This window comes from Limanda limanda, chromosome 5, assembly GCF_963576545.1.
Source record: "Limanda limanda chromosome 5, fLimLim1.1, whole genome shotgun sequence".
Lineage (NCBI taxonomy): Eukaryota > Metazoa > Chordata > Actinopteri > Pleuronectiformes > Pleuronectidae > Limanda > Limanda limanda.
In genome coordinates, this window is record NC_083640.1 from 1,878,668 (window position 1) to 1,885,614 (window position 6,947).

Sequence of the window (6,947 nt, forward strand, 5' to 3'; positions counted from 1 at the left end):
CCGGTGTGTCCTCCGGTGTGTCCCCCGGTGTGTGTCCCGGTGTGTGTCCCGGTGTGTCCTCCGGTGTGTCCTCCGGTGTGTCCCCCGGTGTGTGTCCCGGTGTGTCCCCTCTATGTGTGTCCTCCGGTGTGTCCCCTCTATGTGTGTCCTCCGGTGTGTCCCCTCTATGTGTGTCCTCCGGTGTGTGTCCCGGTGTGTCCTCCGGTGTGTCCTCCGGTGTGTCCCCCGGAGCTCCAGCAGGAGCCAGAGTGGACAGGTGGACAATCCGTCACTGTCCCATGGAGACAGCAGCGGACAAAGACATGAGGGTCTCCGGTGGAGGTGGTCCTCTCAGGTGGAGCTGTCCGGTGCTGGAGGGTGAGACAGGTCTTTCTGTCCTCGGTCCGGTCCCTGGAGGGTGAGACAGGTCTTTATGTCCTCGGTCCGGTCCCTGGGGGGTGAGACAGGTCTTTCTGTCCTCGGCCCGGTCCCTGGGGGGTGAGACAGGTTTTTCTGTCCTCGGTCCGGTCCCTGGAGGGGGAGACAGGTCTTTCTGTCCTCGGTCCGGTCCCTGGGGGGTGAGACAGGTCTTTCTGTCCTCTGTCCTAATCAGCTGTGATTACACAGGAAGCTGCGGGCTGTGTACGAGGCGTCACCGGGTGTGTGGTCCAGGCTTCATGCTCCGCGGGCATCGAACGTGTGAGAGCTGCGTTCACTGTCAACTTGTTCATGGAAAGTGCAGGAAAAAGCAGTTTTATTTTCCTCCAGCAGGGATGCGTTTAGGGACCGTGGGACAAAGGAATGTTTTGTTCGAGCGCGCAGGGAAAGAACCTGGAACATGTCGAGACAAGTTTAACTTCAGGATGAACAAGATCCTGGAGGGAGTTTAGATTGAGACAAGACACAAAACACATACAACACACAAAGTGACAGGTGTTTAAAAGAGGTCCAATAAAAACAAGATAAGGAAAACAAGATATAAAACATCCAAGGCAACAACCAAATCAGGACAATGTCATTTAAATACAACAGGTACAAAATGATTCATGGTTTAAAAGTCATGGAAAAAGATAAGATTAATATAAATATAATAAACATTTCTATACGACAAATATAACTTAAACTTATGGGCAAAAAACATCTTGAGTGCAGTTCAATCTAATTGTTTCCAAAGCTTTCGGACATTTCTTAAAGAATACCACAAGATACGGTTGAAAGCTCTGGATTGAGATGGCTATGTGTATTAACACATGTATTTTTAACTTTGAAGTTAAGTCCTGACTTTTTTTCATGTGTTTCCTGTGTGGTGTCACCAGAAATACTTGTCTAGAAATCACAGACGCTGTGTCAGCTGTGTAACAGTCTATTTTGGGTAAATATCAACCACAGTCATTTTACTTTCACTATTCAACTCTCACTTCCACAAAGTATCTGTAACCTCCTGAAAAGTTAAATCAAAGTTTACTTCCAGCTGCTGCTTCTAACCTCAACAATAACAACAGAGCTTCTCATCTTCAGAAACTCTTAAATCTGACTTTTGGAGCAGACCCTGAAGGCAGCAGCAGCCTAGCTACACAGCCGCTTCTAAAAAAAGCGTCCAATCAGCGAGAAGAAGAATCCGCAGCTGGCCAATCCGCTGCGAGGGAGGGCGGGGCCAGAGGAAACAGCCAATCAGCCTGAGACCATATTTTGGACTGCGCGCTCCCGTGGCTGAGGGTTGTTTTTGACTGTGCGCGCCACCGACTCAGTCGCAGTGCGCATGCGTGACCGCATTGCGAGCACGTGGTCGAGGCGCAGGAAGTAAACAAACCCAGAGGTCTCCACGTGACCTTTATTGTCTCACATCACAGGTCAAATTTGTTTTATTTTACATTTTATATTTTTACAACAACAATTTAAAACCCGAATTTACATATTTCCTTTATTATAACTCAGGTTAAAATAGCTGGAAACGATACAGTGTGTTTTATGATAATATTACTTCATAACAAACATAACTCATCTTCAAAATAAAGCAGATTTCCGTTCACATGAAAGCGAACTCCATGGATTTGGACCTCGCCGGCTCCGGTAGTGAATGACATTAATTTATAAAGCAAAGGACAAAGACTGCACCAGATGTTTTAGCCTGAACAACAGCGCCCCCTAAAGGACACTGTGGATTAAAGTGGTGACAACTCAGACTTTAAAAGATGAAATTAGTTTTCCATGGTTAAAATATATGAAGTGATTCTTCTAGAACAGACTCAAGATATTCAAATGTCCTCAGATCTTTAAGTGACAACACAACAATGTAAAGAATATTAGAATATTAAGTTTTACCAGTAAAATGCATTTAAAGTTTCACTGTGGAATAAAGTGGCTACAACTCAGACTTTAAAAGATGAAATTAGTTTTCATAGTTAACATATATTAAGTTATTATTCTAGAACAGACTCACGATATTAAGAAATCCTCAGATATTTTAGTTACAACACAACAATGTAAAGAATATTAAGTTTTAGCAGTAAAATGTATTTAAAGTTTCAAAAGTAGGAGTTAAATTCTGAAGAACTGACGTCCTGATGATTCAAATAAAAAACTCTTATTCAAACAAGATCATATTATGAACATGAGATTTTATTCTTTACTCTTATCAGACACATGAGCATGAATGACGATGTGTGGCGGCAGGGGGCGCTGTTTCTCAGCATAAGTTACATAAACGTTGATTTATGTAAACTTTTAGATGTTTATATAGTTTGTACAAACAACAGTGTCTAAGCATCATTAAGCAGAAGTGTGATATATTACAGTGGCAGACAATAAGAGCCACACGTCATGTTTTGGAGTAATAAACCAGTTTTATTAAGAATTTCCACTCGTGTCATTAAACAACATTAAACATTGATCGTGAATCTGGATTGTGAATCAAAAACACACGTCACAGACTTGGTTCAGAGTTTTTAATGTCTACTCAAATGTCTTGGCAGAGTCGCAAAGAGAAAAGATATTTTTCAAAGTGGCCGTCGGTTTTTTAATAACAGCTCAGAAAAACGCTTTGTTCAAAATCAAAATCCTTCACATGATAAAATGAAACCGATGGATTCAAAGTATTTCTGTGGCAGATCCAAAACACAACCAAGGAGCTCCAGGGTTTCTACTGTTTGCTTTGAGAAAAAAGTTCAACTACACAATTAAAGGTTTTTATACTGATCAAAAAACATACAGAGTGAAGAAGTTCCACTGGAGACGACGAGATTAGTGTCCGATAGAAACATAACATTCATCTTACCATAAAAATATCTGCACAAAAACAAATCAAAGAAAAAAAACAACCAACAAAAAAAAAAAAAAGAAGAAAGGGTAATGCAAAAAAAATATAAATGTTTGCTTTTTCATCTTTTTCAATACAGTCACAAATCACACAGCTGTGGCAAAGGATTCTCTTTAAAATGTACAGAACTGAAAGATAAGGATCCCCCCCCACCCCCCCAACCCAACCCCCCCCACTTGATTGTGTTCATTGTTAAGAGCGTATACTGCGAGGACGACGGATCCCGACGGAACACAAGCTGCACGTCAAATCTTGGATATCAAGACTATCAAAAAAGGCACAAACAGACGCACAAAGAACTCGGCAGAAGCTTCTTTTTTTTTTTTTTTAATACAACTAATATCAGGAAGGTTTTTCCAGTCCCCCCCCCCCACCCCAAAAAGGAAAAACAAAAAGACTATCTACAGGCGAGTCCCAGCAGGCACCTCGGATTACCAGTCCGGTCCCAGTCCAAGTCCCAGTCCCAGTCCCAGTCCCAGTCCTGGTCCCAGTCCGGTCCGGTCCCAGTCCCAGTCCTGTCCTGGTCCCGTCCCGGTCCCAGTCCCAGTCCGTTCTTGTCCCGTCCCAGTCCAGTCCCCAGTCCAGTCCCAGTCCTGTTCCAGTCCTGTTCCAGTCCTGTTCCAGTCCCATCCCAGTCCCTGTCCCCAGTCCAGTCCCAGTCCCAGTCCCAGTCCCAGTCCCAGTCCCATCCCAGTCCAAGTCCCGTCCCAGTCCAAGTCCCGCCCCAGTCCCCGTCCCGGTCCCGTCCCAGTCCCGGTCCGTCCCAGTCCCTTCCCGTCCCAGTCCCTTCCCGACCCAGTCCCCATCCCAATCCCAGTCCCAGTCCCGTCCCCGTCCAGTCCCGTCCCAGCCCCCGTCCCAGTCCCAGTCCCAGTCCCAGTCCCAGTCCCAGTCCCGTCCCAGTCCCAGTCCCGTCCCAGTCCCGGTCCCGTCCCGCTGCTGCAGAAGCAAGTGCATTTAGTAAAGAGTGTGAAGACGAGTGTGAGGACGAGCGGGACAGACGAGTCTCCACCTCACGTCTCTGCACGGGAAACGTGGGAGTGCAATAAACTGTCCTCACTGAAATCAGTTTTGGTCATAACGTCGTTTTTAATAAATCTCAGTGGACAGAAAAAATACGTTTTTTTATTCTTAAGCAAAGAGGAAACTGAGAAAAATAGTTTTAGTTTCTTTCCCAGAAAAACTTGATGAGCTGTGGATCCAGAGTTTTGTTTTTACATTCTCAGACATAGTTTAGTTTCTTTTTTACATTTCACAAATTTTTTGAAAAATCATTGATGGATCTTGATGAAACATTAATATATTTTGAGTCATTCATCAAGACACAATATTGATTGACATCATTTCAAACTATCCTGGACTTTTAAACCGTCATTTATCTGAATTCATCCAGGGTTTCTTTTTAGCCCAAACCATAATTATATAAATCGACAGATTGTATTATGATGAAAATGTATCTACATTAGCAGCAAATTACAAATTTATTGATTATTTTATCAATTACAACACACAGAGTTGTCGTCTCAGGTTCGGCAGCTGAATCTGAAAATCTCCACATTATCTGTGAATGTGGTTTCTGTCGCCCTCCAGTGGTTCAACTCGTCACTGACTCTTCCTCACATTGATTTTTAACTCTGTCCACTGTGATTTAATTTGAGCAGAAGTGTCTGTAAAACTCAAACTTGCCTCTGACGTGTGAGTTAATGTAGAATAAGAATCTTCTGATAATAAATCGTGAGTTTGCAGCTCGACCCTGAAACAGAACGTTACTCGTCAGTGAGAAGAAGAAGAAGCATCGTCTCGATTTGGATTTAAATCTCTAATTTCTTCCTTTAAGTGCTGTTTGAGTTTGTCAGGTAGATTCAGAGTTTCATCGACTGGGAGACGCTTCAGTGTCGGATGTGATTCTGCTTTGATTTGATCGTTAAGGACGTGAATCTGACCCGAGTCCGGATTCACCACGACACCGACCACGTCTGAGGCTCCTGAACAATGAACACGAGACGCTGGAGCTAAAAAAGACCGAACCCCTCAAATCCACAAATATGATCATTGAGGTCATAACTTCTTTCACTTGAAATGAAACCTAATTCAACAGTCTTCAATCAGCAGCGACTGACGAGAAGGGAAACGAGGGTTTGGACTCTGCTGCAGTTCTGGGTTGATTAATTTCTTCTTCTACTCGAGTGAAAGCGAAGTCGCCTTCTGACGTCGCCCTCTACTGTCCCGGAGGACTGATGGAGAACATGATCAGCGTCCGGATCCCAGTTCTCCGGTTCAGGAAACAACATGCTCGTGTTGCACTTGGTATAAATACCGATATATGGTTATTCTCCTATTTGCGACCACAACAGCGTGGATGTCTTTGCATCACGAGGAGACTGGAAACTGAGGGAATGAGCATCGATGGAGGTGGAAACTAAAGAGACGAGAACGCTGGAGAGAGAGAGAGAGAGAAAGCGAGCAGACAAAGCACCGTGTGATCGGCAGGTGTGATTCACCGCAGGGGGTCGAAGGTCAGAGCGGCTCTGCCCGGCTCGTGTGGCACTTAACATCCTCGTCTTTGTCTTTGTTTACAGAGCTTTTTAACAGTCATGCAAAGGGCACAGTTGTTTTCTAACAAGGCGAGAGAGAAAGACACGAAGAACAAACTGAAGCACGGGACAGAGGACGAGAAGCGGAGGGCGAGACATCGAGCGTCAGCGGCGAACGGATTCTCCTCCCGACGCGGAGACTTCCCCCAAATATGAAAAACATTCTCCTCACACGCGTGCGGATTTAACTTTAAGTTTCCTTCAGGTTCTCGTGGCTAAGGCAGAAATCGAAGGTGAAACTTTTCAGCGCATCATGAAATGTGATTTTTTTTTTTTTTTAAATCAACTACACAAATTGACGACTCACTGAAGCCGATGAGAAATAAAAACGGGCATTTAAATTTAAATGTTTTTTGATAAAAAGAAAACGGTTATAAATTCATCTGATTCACCTTCTGTCGTCCCACCTGCCAGTAAAATATCTTAAGACTCTTTAGGCTGTATATATATATCTATTTATATATTCATATTTATATGTATGTATTTGCATTAGGGCCTGGGTGAGAGTGTTAGCGGCGGCTCGTGGTCTCCAGAGGATGATCCTGTGACTTCATTGCATAAATCAGTTGATTTCATTTGTGTTTTTCTTTTTTGTCAAAAAGACACAAAGCGAGCGAGAGACAGATCCTCGCTTGTAACAGTGCGTCAAAGGTGAGAAAATTCAAAAAAGACCCTTTGATTTTTAATGATGAATCTTTCTACGTAATAAACCGTCGTTTTGTGCGATGTGGGCGGAGCTAACACAGCGACGCAGAGAGACGCTCGTCTGTCGCCGGACATGAAAAGGTCGTGAATAAGAAAAGCCAGAGCCAAACGCCTTAGAGACACAAACACACACACAACTTGTTTATCTTGGCTTAAATCACAAAAATCCCCCCCACCCCCCCAAACTGTAAGCTGTGATCCTCCCCCCCCCCCCGCCTAACCCATCACCTCCGGGGGAGAGAGACGTGATGTTTGATTGATTGATTGATTGATTCCTGACGCCATTCCTGAGTAAAGTGGACTTGACGAGTGAGACCCAAGGAATCCAGGTGATGTGGAAAAGCAGGAGAAAG